This window comes from Apium graveolens, chromosome 11 (assembly GCF_009905375.1).
Source record: "Apium graveolens cultivar Ventura chromosome 11, ASM990537v1, whole genome shotgun sequence".
NCBI lineage: Eukaryota > Viridiplantae > Streptophyta > Magnoliopsida > Apiales > Apiaceae > Apium > Apium graveolens.
The window spans coordinates 170,007,724-170,023,876 of NC_133657.1; positions in this window are offsets into that span (position 1 = coordinate 170,007,724).

The window sequence follows — 16,153 nt, forward strand, 5'->3', positions numbered from 1 at the left end:
TTGGCATGCTATAGATTTTGCCCAGTAGTAATACAATTGTTTAAGGGGGTTGGATACAATTGTATAAATGTTTCGAACAAGTATAAAAATATAACAATTCTTTATATTTCTGATAAAAACTGTTACAAACTCTCTCAAGAAATACTGATGTTCTTAAGAGCTGCTAGGTCGTACAATGCTCGAGTTAATCATTATGTGATGACCTAAACTGTGTTTATATAATACACAGCTACTACAAATCAGTCTAAGATATGCATTATCAATTACTAACAGAAAATGATACATATCTTTAACTGAATATACAAAGTCCTATCACTCAGAACGTAACAGATATCTATCCCTCAAAATAAGGAACATAATCAATCTTCACAACAGACTGCCTTCAGATGCTAATGTTCTACAGATACTGATGATGCATCAAATCCTGACGATACATCAAATACTGATGACGTCCAAACACGGTTAGATCCTGAGCTCCTCCTGATCATTGAGAATCAGCACGTAACAATCTCCCCTAATTTATGCTTAATGTAATGAAGCACAAATTACATTCTTAATGATGCCAAAACTAATTACAAAATGTATAAGGAATAAGGTTTACTTCAGTATCCTAAGATAACTGACAATTATTTCCATAAAATTGTTCAACCTTTCTTCCTCCTTGTCTTGAAGGACTTTGACAAGCTTTTTCTTCAACTCTCTCTTCTCTTCAGTATCTTCTCCAAGCTGATAAATGGCTGATTTTAGTTTAGAAATCGAACTTTTAGTTATTTCAAGATCACCAATCAACATAAAGCTTAAGCTAACATCTTCATGATCAGGACTGAAAGATAACTGAAGAGTGTTGAGAAAAACTTTTAGAATTGCAGCCCCCTTTTCCATCTTCATTTCTTAACAAGTATAGGGTCTGTACGTAGGAACATAATCACCATTGTATTTGTCTTCTTTGTTCATGACTCTTCTTCTAATACTCTCAAGTATCATAGAAGACTAGTTTCTGATGACATTGTCTTAAACTATAAGAAGATAGTGTATATATTTCAACTCTGCCACAGTCTTCATCAAGAGTTGTTGCAATGTAAATCTTTTCACTTTACCATCTCTCAAGAAGTACAGAATCTCCTCTCTGACATCATCAAGATTTATCTTCCTATATACAATCTTTACAGCTTCAACCTTCTCAAGATGTGAAGGAGTAACTCTTTTACCAAGATTGTCAGTCAGAATATCTGTGTCCAGTAAATTAGACATCAGAGTTTCCATTCCAGAATGACCAATACCTCCTCTAGTACGAGTTTTGATAAGCTTTAGCTTTTCATTATATTCCACCCAAGAAGGTTTCTTGATGGACTTATCAAAATTCTCTTATTCTGAAATAGGATCCCTTAGTCCTGCTGACACAAATTCAATATGCTTGAATCCTTTAGTATAACTAAATGAATAAAAATATTTACATCTTTTATCCTTCTTGTTGAGAGGAGCATACCCTGTAGATAAATCATGAATCTTCCCTTTTGTTTTATGCCATAGCTCTCTCCTTGAATTTAGAATTCTTTGCACATAGTCACTGCATGCTCGATCAACTCTCCTTCTATCAATTCTTTCTTGTTCATCAAGAATCGATTCATCCAGTACTTTGATCACTCTTTCATCAGTGTCAAAATCAGCTATCAGGTTCACAACATCAGGATATGCTTTTTCCTCAGAATTTGAGTCTGCTTTAAAAGACACATTTGCATTAGTTATATCAACTTGAGCAATGTCAGCGATTGATTTCTTCTTTCTTTAGACAATCATTTCTTCAGTATTCTTAGCTTCTTCTGCTAAATCATGTCCTTGTACAGGAACAAAACCTTCTCTGAATAGAACATTCAAAAATGCAGAATCAATTGCAGACACTTGACTTGGTTTAGAAATTATTCCTCTTCTTCCTATAGCTCTTGTAGTTCTTCCACCTCTTTTTCCTGTTCCTTTAGAGGTGTTTGCTTCAGCTTCAATTTGAGCCATTAACTCCTTCTATTGTATAACTGTTTCTTCAGTTGTTAGATCATAAAATTCTTTAATTATCAACCCAAGAGCACTCCTGACATTCTTTTGCTCAAACCTTTTATCTTTATAGTACAGAACAATCTCTTCCCCTGTTTCCTTATGTCTGTAAGGAAATAATAATCCTATAACATCTGCTAGGTTAGAGATTGTAAAATCACCGGTTTCAGAAGCATCAACATTAGTCTCGTGCTTAACTCCATGAGCACCAGTAGACTTTCCTTCTCTTGAAAAACCAGATCTTTAGAATGTTGAGGTTGTTGAGAAATAGGAGCAATTTGAACATTTGTAACCGGATTTTTATCACCATCACCATCAGCATCTTTATCTTTCAACTGAATAGAGTCAGGTGTACATTTTATGACAGCTATCTTCTCCCCCTTTTTGGCATCAGTATTTAAAAGAAGAGAAAACATAGCATCGAGTTTATCATCCATTGAAGACACTTTATCTTCCAAGGAAGAAAATTGAGTATCCATGCTTTGTTGAGATTGAACCACAGCTTTAACAGCCTTTTTCACACTTATGAGTTCAGCTGAAGTAAGTGGATTAATCATAAATGCATCAAACTTGTTCCGTAAACTAGTATGAGATTTCTTCATATCAACAAGTTTAGAGAGAATTCCTTTAAAAGAAATGGTAGAGGCCTTAAGATGCAATTTAAGTTCAGGGTTGTGAAGTTCATCATAGGCCCTGTAAACATGTTGCATACCAACAGATGAAAAGATAGAAGTATGTGCATCTCTCCATGCAAAATTCCATTCAGTCTTTCAAAAATGCTCAGCATCAGCATTGTAATAAGAAGGATTAGTATTGAAATGTGAAAAAGAACCAACATTGGAATTCTTAGATGCATCAATAACAATCTTAAGCTGAGCTGTGTCAGAATTATCAGGATAACTATCTTCATCAGAATCAAAGCTAGACAGACCCTCAGAAGAATTTGCAGAGCTAGGCAGAATTGTTTTGCCTTTAAGAGGATCCTTAGCAATTGGTGTATGTTCCTGATGAGATCCTAAAATATAAAACAAGGTAACACCTAAATCTCTCTTTTATTTTCAAGTGATCTCATCACTTCTCACACAATATATTACTTTTAAGAGGAATATGTTTCTCACATAAGAAAGTTTATAAGTAAAGAAATACTTATAAAATTCTTTTCTCAAATTTACCTTTCCTTTTGCCAGTATAGGAGACTGCCACTCAAAATTTAATTTTCTCACATAGTATTTTGACACATTCTTACAAAAAGCACAATCACACATTTTGCAAAGAAATAAGAGATAGTTGAGAGGAGTAGTATGTTTGTCATATAAATAGAGGTAACCTCAAATAAGAGACTATTTATAATCATACAAATATGAAGAACAATAGAGGAAAATATACAATACCTGAAGGTGAGTCCTCAAGTGGAAGTGATGATAGTGGAGGAACAAACAATGCATCAGGATGCTTTTTCAAGCTAATTAGCAGCAAGAAATCATCAGTAGAAGCTGCTTGAATGAACAGTTGATCCATATTAGGATTTTTTGTAACATCAAGATTTTGATTTGTCAGGAGAATGAACTAGGTCAACATCAGTACTTTGAACTGATGGTTCTTGTGGGGCCTGAGGAATATAAGCCGCTTCAGCAAGGATTGATGAAGGTTCTTGTGTACTCTCCTCAAACATAAGATCATTAATAACTGCATCCACCTTTGATAATACATCATGATGAGCCTTCTTTTCTTGTAGCAGTTGTTCGGAATCAGCAAGAAGACCACCTTGAGCAAAGTCAACAATTATTTGTGCAGCCTTTTTGTCTGCATCTTCCCTTTGAGAAGATGGTTCTTGTGTGACTGGATGTGTCTCAGTTGCTAAATCCCTTTGAGACTTAGGTTCTTATGGACTGACATTCATAGAAGAGGACTGAGCCTTTTTCTTCTTTCTGATGTACCTAACCACAGCATCGACTTTTCTTTTCAACTTGCTCTTGTCACCTGTCTTGGGCACAACAGTTTCTTTGATTATCAGAATCTGTTTGATCAAAGCACTAGCATCAATAGTTGGCTCCTTAGTTCCAGTTATTTCGACACAGTCATCAGGAATTGCAACTGTTGATTTCTTTATCGTCACCCTTGGCCCAATGGGCATCTGATCATTAGAGTTAGAAGCATCTTGCATGATCAGCCTTCTTTTCCGGATTGGAAAACATTCTTCTTTCTTCCCACTCTCACTCAGTGAGGCCCGTTGAGCTCTCTGTTTAGATTGAATAGATTTCTTAACCAGCCTTTTCTTTAGAACAACTGATGCCTTTTGAGAGACATCAGAGGAGGCTAATTTAGAAGCTGGATTGGAGTTCTGTTTAGAAGAAGGGATGCTTGGGTTAGAAACAAGATGGGTAGTGTCTTGTTCCACAGCATCAAGAAATTTTACAGAGGTGCCATCATTAGGATTTGCAGGCACTTGTGAAGGAGTAGGTCTATTTCTCAATAGAAATTTCCTGAGGAAAGGAGGTCCTGCAAACTTATTCTTTTCATCTCTTTTAATATGATCAGTGATAGCCTTCTCATAAATTTGAAACACATGAAGCAATTCATCGTTAGCAAATTCAGCATTAGGGCATAGAAAATTAAAAATTAGTTGAAGAAATCTAGTATACCCTATTACTCCTGATGTATCTGTTCTCCTAGCAATTATGAATTGAAGAATGGTGTTACCATAGTCAAAATTATCAGAATAGAGAAGAAAGTACCCAATTTTCAGAGAAGTAAACGGAAGAGCATCAAAATTTGTTATCTTATTCAAGAGACATTTGCTGATGCAATCAAAGAAGAAATTCCATTCTCTCTTTAATTTTGTCCTTGTCAATTTTCCAATTGTTGTGATGTCACCTTTGTAGTTCAGATTTTTGAGCATATCAAACAGCTGCTCAGTTGCATAATTATCAGGAGCAACATCACAAGCAGGCAACCTCAATGCTTGAACCAGAAGATCAACATCAACCTCATATCTACATCCCTTATATTCAAAAGAGAAAGCAGTATTTGTTTCATTAACTAGAGTTGTGTTCCATACCTGCATTACAGCCATGTATGATACCTTAGTAGGATTTGTGAGAGCGTACCCAATTGGACATTGGAGTAAGAAATCCTGTATATCATAAAAAGTTTGAGGAAACTGCTGATGTGAAAGCGGAGCCAAGTAGTTATTGGTTCCAAAAGTGTTGCCATGAATAACGGTGGTTTGACTGAAGAAAGGTGAAATTTCAGAAGATGACATAATGTTTGTAGATAGTGAGGAAAAATATTCGTGAGATATGAATGGTGAGGCTGTGTGTATGATGATTTGTGTCACAGAAGTTCTTGTACAAATATAAGTTTACTAAGCTTAGTTGAATGTAACATACACGGAGAAAGAAGCTTAGTGAATGAGACTTCTGATAGAGGGTAATTACTGAAGAAGAGGAGTGAAAAGCGGAATAATATACGGAATTAGCAATAAAAGATGCACAGCTCTTTCAGTAAATTACTGTGTAAATTTGTTTAACAATTTATTCACTTTTAAACAATAATTTAGAAGACAATCACTTTTCAGCATTAAATAATTCAGAAATCATTTTTCAATAATATTCTAAATTAAAACATGTTGACCTGTCATCAGTATTTGGAACCTTTTATCTGTCAGGATTTGACAATGTCAGGATTTATCGATTCAAAATCATCAGTATTTGTCAAAACAACTCAAACTTATCAGAAAACCACAATTTTAATCTCAAGAATCAACATAAGAAATATGTTAATTGTATGATTTAGAGATTAACAGGCTACAAAGAAGAACGAGCACATGCATACACAACTAAGGAACATAGATTAGGTCTTGTAAGTAAAACAAACAAAATTTCATTAATAGTTCAAGAGAGTACATTTCATGAAATTTTTGATTACATGCATAGGTGATTACAAGATAGTCCTAGTATAAGAGAAGAACATCAACAGTCGTAGTCGAAGAAGCCCGACAAAGCTGATGATGAAGAGAAACAGCCAGAGGGTGTTTGCTGGGAAGACTGAGGCGGTGGATGATCATGGCTTCTGTAACACCCCCAGATCCGGGGTCGGGGATCCGGGTTGTCACGGTCTTTCTTTCCACAATATCACTTCACTCAATTAATAATAAATAACCTCATACTGTGACCCCACACTAACACACACCACAACCCGTTATAGTCTCAGAGATGAAATTGAAATAAGTACAAGTCTTTGAATCCACAATTTAAAATTATTACAACCCAAAATGATTACTTGATAAATTTACAGTTAATTGCCATTATCTGCCGCAAGTTATAATTATACATAATTTGATTCTCAAAAGTAGATGGTCTGAACTACAATGGATCTACCTCTGCAGCTATAGCAGCTACAACATCATCGGGAAGACGCGGGGCGCTTCCCACGCGCTTGCGCTGGGTCTGCTGGAGTCTGGCCATCTCTCCTAACTGTTGTTGTGTGATGAAGAAATAAAGCAAGAGTGAGCCTTACAGCTCGCAAGATAATATGTATAGTGATAACAATAATATAAGTATCTAAATGGATACTTAATAGCATCTCTATCATATGCAAGATAATTACTTACTAGATATAAGTAAAAACAAGGAATGAAGTTACCAATACTTCACCACACTTATATCATATATAAAGCTACTTGAACTGCCACCGTTCAAAGTATTATAGGTTTTAAGAAAAACATCCCATAGATGAGACCACAAGTTAAGACTTGAATAGATTCAATCTTTGAAAGATTATTGAATGAAAAAGTTATGAGATGCTTTATTTAGTCCCGGTATATATATATCCACATATATATACCCCTTTAAATATTTCCTGGAACCTCTGCTATGTAAAGTATGAACAGAGTTTGAAACATCCAATGAATTTTGGAAAGGAAAAGAATTTTGGCATAAACCCGATATCTTGCTGATCAGGCAAAGATACCAATAAGTAACCTTTTCTACTGTAGATGGATGAATTCCTCACCGGTCATCACCCTGGCCGCATTAGGACCTCGCGCTAGACCGTACCCCGGCCCCTCACGCGTTGATGGACTGCCACCCAGCCACTTACACAATAATAGACCGTACCCCGGCCTGTCGCTTATGCCGACTCAATCAAATGGACTTACTTCCCGAACATTGGGCAAGTAATCAAATTGTTTTCTCAAAACAGCAACCTCGTTGCGAATATAAAATACACCACAGAGCCGGATTCCCCAGGTTTTGAGCGAGTATTTAAATCCCCTTAAAAAGGAAGATCTTAAATATAAAAATGAGTTTTGGGATCCGCTCTGACTTTAAAAATCATTTTGAAGACTCGAAAACACTTTAAAGAGTGTTTGGAGAAAAGCTGATTTAATGAAGTAAATCAGTCCCCAGAATATTAGAAAATATCTGAATATTATTAATTAAATAATATTCCCATAAAGAATAATCTTTATAAAAAAAATAATTGAAGTAGAAGTATTAAAATTTATACTTGAAACGAGTATTAAATAACCAAAGATATACTTATATGAAAGTATTATCTTTATTTGAATAATCGAAAATAAGTTTGATTATTAACACCTTATTCTTTAATAAAATAAAGAATATATTTCAGCAAATAATCGGAGTCATAGATCCTCAAATGAATATTCAAATAATATTCATTAAATAATATAAACTGAGTCATAAGCCTTCGAATGAATATTCAAATAATATTCAATAAATAATATAAAAGAGTCATAAGCCCTCGAATGAATATTCAAATAATATTCAGATAAATAAATAAAAGGAGTCATACGCCTTCAAATAATATTCAAAATAATATTCATTAATAAAGTAAAAGGAGTCATAAGTCCTCGAATGAATATTCAAAATAATATTCAATAATAAAATAAAGTTAAAGTTATCGAATAAACCTTATTCGATTAATAGTTTTAAAAACTATATCCATATATATATATAAATAAATATATATATATATAATATACTCGGGAACATCGACTCCCGGTTTAGAAATATGTTCACCTTTTATCCCCTATACTAAGGGTATACGCAACTACTTGCTTATTTCTAGCATAGGTATTATGCAACTATAAGCATTGAAATCAACAGATAGATAACCAGATTACGAAACAGACATGCATATATACCATATTAGCATGCTCCAATATATCGCAAAATTTGCTAATAACAATCATGCAATATCACAAGATAATGCATATACATATATTTACATCACAGCAACAGTATAACGGGTAGAAAACTTGCCTGAGCGACTGGGGGTTACGAATGGCTCGGGACGAGTCTGGTAACCTATAAGCAACAAGTAAGTTGGAATTAAACCAAAGTCACTTGTAAATCTATACTTTAACTAACTTAGACTCTAACGCTTGTTTTGCGCTCACTGATTCGCTTAAGTCACTCGGGTACCCTCGGCTCCACCATTTTTAATAATTTAACCTTTACGAGTTTTAAGGCGATTCCTTCGCGAGTGTCTTACCAACTGCCTAACACACTTACCATAAATGTTTCATACATTAATTAACCCTTTTTGGTCTTTAACCTATGTTTCAAAGTAAGGCGAGGGAAAAAGTTTCGTTCGCGAAACGCCGTTACTTGAAACGGTCGTTTCTCCTAAACCATGCATCGGAATCGAACGTACTACATATCAAAACGAAGCTCGTAACATGAGCTATCTAAACATGGCAGTGGTCATAATCTAGCAGGGGGTCCTCGGGTCCTAATGTTATGCACAAAACAGTCTAAAGAAAATCGGACGTTACGACGGCTATATTTACGCGATTTCCAATTTTTAAACCATCCACAATCAACCCAAATCAACCTCAAATCCAACATACAACCATCCTCCATCCTTATCACATCATAACCACCCCAACCAATTCAATTTAATCTTTCATACTTATGCTTAAACTTAACTTTAATCATTCTTAAGTTCTTTTAAATCAAAACCACAATAATTACCATTCCATTTACTACCATACCAAATCTCAAACTCTAAATCATAACAACAAGATACAATATCAACCCACTACTCAAAATCACCTTATAATATATATGAACCTAGGGTTTGGAAATGGTATACCTTCCTTGAAGTGGTGGGTGGAGCTAGGAAGCCTTAAGAAGCTTTGAGAAGCCTTAGGAAAGCTTGGATCTTCAAGAAAACAAGAAAAAGTTCAAGTTAAAAACTTGAAAACACTATTCATTGTCTTCTTCCTTGATTAAATGAAGAAGTTAGAGAAAGAATTAATGGCTTAAACTCATGATATAGCCATAACTAAGCATAAAGATGATTAGGGAATTTTCTTACCAATTTAGGATGCTTGGATCTTGATTTTTGAAAAATCTAGCCTTTAAAAATGTAAAAAGCCGAAAGCTAAGATGAAGAACAAATGCCTTGGTTGTTTTTGATTTTTGATGAAATGATTTTGCTAGCTTGGTTGGCTTGATTTGTATTTGATTTAGCAAATTACTACCTTGCCCTTGAATTTGTGTGGTCCTTATTCAACCACACCTCCTTCCTTCCCTATGTCATGCTTACATCACATTGCTATGTCATCCTCCCTTCCTTGTCCTCTTCTCATTGGTTGGGTGACATCACTTCCTCTAATCCCTTTTCTTAACTTCCTAATTGTTTGCCTAATGACCGCTGATCTGTTATACGGTTCGCTTAACTTTCGTTTTCGTTTATCGTTTGAGGGATCATACCCGGGATCTTATTACTTAGGTTCCCTTAACCTTTCTCAATATATTATATTCCTTTTATGATCCTCTCCTATAATCCTTTAATTTAAATCCTTTTTATCCTGTTACCTTATACTCAATTCTCTCCGTTTCCAGTGGATTTCCGGGAAAAATCAAAGTGTTCGGATTTGGATTCTGACGATCTTTACATACACTTATATCCCATATAAAGTACTAATAAAATCTCAGAATATCCATATCAGAACCCCTACATAGTGTGGCATGAAAAGTTTTCTCATTCAGCAAAAACACTATTCATAAGGGTTTCAAAAATTTTCCAAAAATTGGGGTTATTACAGCTTCTTCATGCTTTCAATAGAGAGGATAGCAAGATGAATGGTTCTCTCTTGCTGTCGAAGAGTGTAGAGGTGAAGATCTTTTTGGAATCCCATAAGGTCATTTTTGATGACTTCTGGAAGTTGAATCCAGATGTCGTTTGGAATGGCATTGATGTGATATGAAGTTTGCATTCCTTCATGGAAAATTGTCACAATATTAGTGAAATGGTTGTAGAACCAGTTGAAATGCGCCATTGTTTGAGAAGAAAGAGATATGAGAAATGATAGTGAGGAGAGCGTTTTGTGTTTAGAAAGAGATGATTTGACTAGATGATGGGTGATGGTTTAAATAACCGAGAGAGAGAGAGAGGGAATATCAAAAGACTAGGGGTATGATTAATAATTAAGTGCAGAGTTAACTTAATGATTTAACCAAAAAAATATCTTATTAAAGCGCGTCTTCCTAGACTGATTTGCAATGATGACAATGATATATTTTCATACATGCACATTTAGCAAAAAAATTAACTTATTTTATCATGCATATAATAAAATACATTAAAAATTCCCAGCTTAATATCTTGAACAGTATTTAAGACATATCGGGATTTGATCAGTATACATCAAGATTTGATCAAATATAAATTTAAAAAATTTATCTGTCCCAACTAACCATACCAAGTTCATTGACAAGCTTTGTAAATGCTGCTTCAGGTAATGGCTTTGTAAAGATATCAACCAACTGCTGATTAGTAGGAACAAAATGAAGCTCGATCGTTCCTTCCATGACTGTTAGTCGCTAAACACGCGCTAATATTACACGCAAGTATATGAGTTCGCAAGTAGTATAAAATATAAATCAGATTCGATCCCACATAGACTGTATTGGTTAACTATCTAAATTACACACATAAGCAACAATGTATGGTTATTATTCAATGCTAAGACTATAACAAATTAAGGTTGGTTAACTAATATTAACTACGAGAATTAAACACTTAAATTAATCAATATTAAATACACATGAGACCCTAACTTCATTACTACTTTATTCAATAGTTATTGTTATCAACCTTAGCATGTAATGGTGATGATATTAATCGAACAACACGAAACTGATAATCGCCAACTTTCGTTGTACGAATACCATTCAACCAAACATCCATAATTAAGATAGAAGTTTAATAGGCATCAATTATGTTGAGACCCTATATGTCTACAGAATTTGACAACATAACGATTTAAGCACAAGTTATTCATGATGATTACACTGGGCAAGTAAAACGGTTAGAGTTACCCACTGATCATGCATACAACACATGAACCTATGCTAGCATGGTAAATTCTAAATCTCAAGATCCATAGTCGCTTCACAAGAGATTAACAGGCTATCTTACATATTCGCGACGCATATAAGACGAATAAGCACAACCTATACTAGATATCATACAATTACCATATACCAAGTTATTAAACAATTAACTAAAGAATTCCATAGTAAATCCGCTAGAATCCCATGATCACGATTAGCCCATAATATAACTCATTGTCACCATGGGTTCATATGAAAGCATGATAATAACACAACGATATAAGGCTGAAAAATACTTAATAAATAATGAAGTACGTCACAAGAGTATTAAGGTTAAAAGCATAAAGAAAACTAGCATCCACTGTTATAACGAATTAAAAGAATCACAAGATAAACTTATGTTTCCTCTTCTTCGTTATTGCGTGCTAAAACGGTCTTCTCAATCTTCTTGCCTTCGCTCTGGTTGAAGAAAACGTCTTCCCATAAGGTTTATATAAGAGTCCAGGAGTCACCGCGCCAACAGAAGCCCAAACAGAATTGAAAACAAATAAAACCAGAATCTGAAATTCTGCACGCACGCGGCCGCTTGCTCCCTCCACGCGGTAGCTTGCTGGCACGCGGTCGCCTGCTCCTAGCGCGCGGTCGCGTGCTACCCTTCTGGAAAATTCTCTATTTTGCTCCTGTTTATGCTGATTTCTCTGCTCATCACCCCTAGACTGATTCCAGGCACTTTCTTAAGCTTTATTTGATGAAAACCACCTATCTAAGCAAGTTATACACTGAAATATAAAAATACTAGAAAACGCGTCAAATACACAAAATACTTGAGTCCAAGATACCAATTCAAGTTGTTATGAGACGCTCTAAGTGGTATAAAATGCCACTTATCACACCCCCAAACTTGAATCGATGCTTGTCCTCAAGCATCACAGACTCAAACTCAGAATAAAACATGCATGAATGCAACTATATGAATGCGGTGATCCCCTCGCGATGACTAAACCAACCAACACATGACATATCAACAAATGCAATTATGCTACTAAAGATCAATCAAATCATGCAAGCTAACATACAACTAGAAATGTGGTGTGTGCGAATGCTTAACAGATATGCTTCGAAACTAGATCAATCATTATAACTTAATTATCCTCAAGGAAATCACACGCTTATACGAAGAATATATTCTAGACACAAAATGACATATAACACTACAAGATTATTGGAGTTTATTACGGATTTATGCTTTTATTCAACACATAAAACAAATTCTTACTTGATCGTGCATTGAGTGAGGTCCACAAAAGACTTATGCAATGGTACCCATTTAGCGAGCGTTAGGTTAGCGGATCACAGACTATTAAAGCCTTAGGTCACTAGGCACAAAGTCCCCTACGAACTTAATAACTCGAATACCAAAGAGCCCACTCGTGATCAATTGTGCATTAAACCATTTTTTTTCTTCTCTTTTCTTCTCTTTTTCTTTTTCACTCATATATTTTTTTTCAATTTCTGAGCAAGTGCGTTTCGCTCCATCTTGCTCGACCCTAGACTACTCGTATACAATACGAGTCGGCTACTAGCCAATTGACGCCTAGCCACAACTAGCAATGAATTCCAATTTTTTATCTCTAATTTTTTTCTTTTCATGTCTTTTATCATTAAAAGCCTATCATGCATTCTAAGTATAAGCAATAGATTAACCTCAAAAACCATCAAACCATGACAACGATCTAGTCCTTAAGCATACTCTAAGACTTAGTGAAATTACAAGTGTTACTAGTATGCATATCAACCTAACAAGATTCAACATCACTCTAACGCTATCACTACACTCGCATCAATATAACATATTAATCGATAAAGCAATAGAAAAGGGATCATGGTATATGCATGAGCTATATGACATGATAAATAAAGTTATAAATAAAAAAACTATATGGAAAAATATGCAACTATATGAACTAAACTATCATAAATATGCAACTACATGACACACACACAAATATGCTCCTTAACTACTACCCCCAAACTTAAAATCTACACTGTCTCCAGTGAAGGTAATAGAAAGAAACACATGGAATACCTACTCAGACGAATCATCATCATCACCCTCAGAGGGTGGAGTGTCAGGAGGTGGATAAGCAGAATCCTCACCAAAAAACCGGCCACTGGATGTTAGCTCGAAGGCCTCTAAATGCAGTCCCAAGTGCTTGGGTGAGCTCCTGCGCAAACTGACTCTGTGACTCATACATCGCATCCATCCTCCTCGAAAGCCTCCTGTACTGGACATCAGCCAATCCTGAACCATCTCCTCCCTGGGCTCTCGAAGAGCCTGCCTCTCCCTGAGCCTGACTGGGCCTAGCCATGGTAGCACTAGTTGTTGGAACTCCTCCTGGAAGGTGATACCCCAAACCATGTGGATCGGGCTCTCCACCCGTCCACTCCTGCATCGCACGCAAAGTCAAATTAATAGGAGCGGCCGACATCTGCAGCTGCTCATAAGAAGGCCACTGGACTCCAACTGCCTTACAAAGATTCGTGACAATATAGGAATACAGGATAGAGTATTGCGATTTCTCCCTCAAAAACTTCAAAATCCCTTGGTAGATGTACTCACCAAGGTCCACGTAATCATCATTCAGAATCCCCCACAACAACCTCGCCCTCTCCACAGTAACCTCATGTGCATGCAAAGAAGGAAGAATATTAGCACATATAAACGCATTCCAAGCACGAGCATACTTGTTCATCGTTGCTACAAGGAAAGTATGATAATTGTTGGATCCCTTTTTGAACTTCCATACTGTGCCCGACCGACAGAGCGTAGCAACAATCAAGTCCGAATCAAAGTCTTCCAGTGCTCCTCATGTGGTTCCCTTTGTCGCTGTCCAATCACACGGAAAATCGCCTCGGGCTGTTAATCAACAGTAAGCCCACGAACAACAGAAAACCCATTCTTGTCGGCCTTGGCGTTCGCATAGAACTCACGAACAATCCTCATCGGAACCGCCTCAGGTGACTCGTAGAATGTAATACATCCCTTCCCAGCAATCATCGGCAGCAACTCACCATCCCTCCCTGATGGCAAGAACCCCCTCTCCCTCATAATAGGCTTAGTCAGAAGCTTGGCGTACTCTTTTTCAGCAGCCCTATCAAACAATCGGGGCCTCACAGCAGTATTCCTCGAAGAATCAGTAGCAGTCGGATTGGTGCTGCTGCGCCCACAGTCTGTGATCTCTTTGGGGCCATGAGAACTGAGAATAAGAGTTGGAGAGTTTGTGTTTGGTGTGTAGGAGAGATTTTGTAGAGTTGAAAGTGTGTGGGATGTGTATGGAGAGGTTGCATGTATTTATAGGGTAAGATTAGGGTTAGAATTTGATTAGGAGTGGGGATTGTGGCTAAATATGAGAAGAATTTGTGGGTTAATGGGTGGTATAGCTTCTGGAACACTCTTGATAAAAACATGATTTTTTTAAAGTAAAAACGATTTTTCAAAAGTCAGGGTCGGACGCGGTTGCGTGCTCCTAGCACTGGGAAAAAAATTCTGCTACTGTTTTCAGATTGTTTTGGGTTTTTGGATAAAGTACTATATTCTAAGGTGTCATATGGTCTCATATCTTGGGTTGCCTCCCAAGAAGCGCTTCTCTTACGTCATTAGCTTGACATGGTGTTATGCGATCAAGTTGACATTAAAATGACACTAACCACTTCACGGTTTGACGTATCCCCATAATAGTGCTTCAATCTCTAACCATTTACTTTGAATGCTTGGCCTAGATCATTCTCAAAAATCTCCACCGCTCCATGTGGAAACACAGTTTTGACGATAAATGGTGTAGACCACCTTGATTTCAACTTTCCAGGAAAAAGTCGGAGATGAGAGTTGAATAGAAGAACTTGTCGCCCCAGCATGAATGACTTAAGCGATAGCTTCTTGTCATGCCACCTTTTTACCTTTTCCTTGTATATTTTGTTTTTTTCGTACGCTTGAAGTCGAAATTCATCAAGTTCATTTAACTGAAGCATTCGCTTCTTCTCAGCTGCATCTAGATCAAGGTTTAAATTCTTCAATGCCCAATAAGCTTTATGCTCAAGCTCCGCAGGTAAATGACATCCCTTACCATAGACAAGTTGAAACGGGGACATCCCAAACGGAGTCTTGTATGCTGTTCTATAAGCCCAAACAGCTTCATCGAGCTTCAAAGACCAATCTTTCCTTGACGGACAAACAACTTTCTCTAGAATGCGCTTGATCTCTCTATTAGACACTTTAGCTTGACCATTAGTTTGCGGATGATAGGCAGTAGCAATGTGATGATTCACATTGTAGCGTTGCATCATAGAAGTTAACTTATGATTGCAGAAATGCGACCCTTTGTCACTTATGATAACTCGTGGCGTACCAAACCTTGTGAATATCTGTTTGTGAAGAAAACTCAACACTACCTTTGCATCATTAGTCGGTAGAGCTTTGACTTCTACCCATTTTGAGACATAATCGACTGCCATCAAGATGTACTAATTATTGTAGGATGAGATAAATGGTCCCATGAAATCGATTCCCCAAACATCGAAGACCTCAACTTTAAGTAGCACATTTAAAGGCATCTCATCCTTTCTGGAAAGATTCCCCACTCTTTGGCAACGATCACACCTTAAAACGAACTGATGTGCATCCTTAAACAACGTAGGCCAGAAAAAACCTGCTTGAAGAATACGAGCTGCTGTCTTTTCAC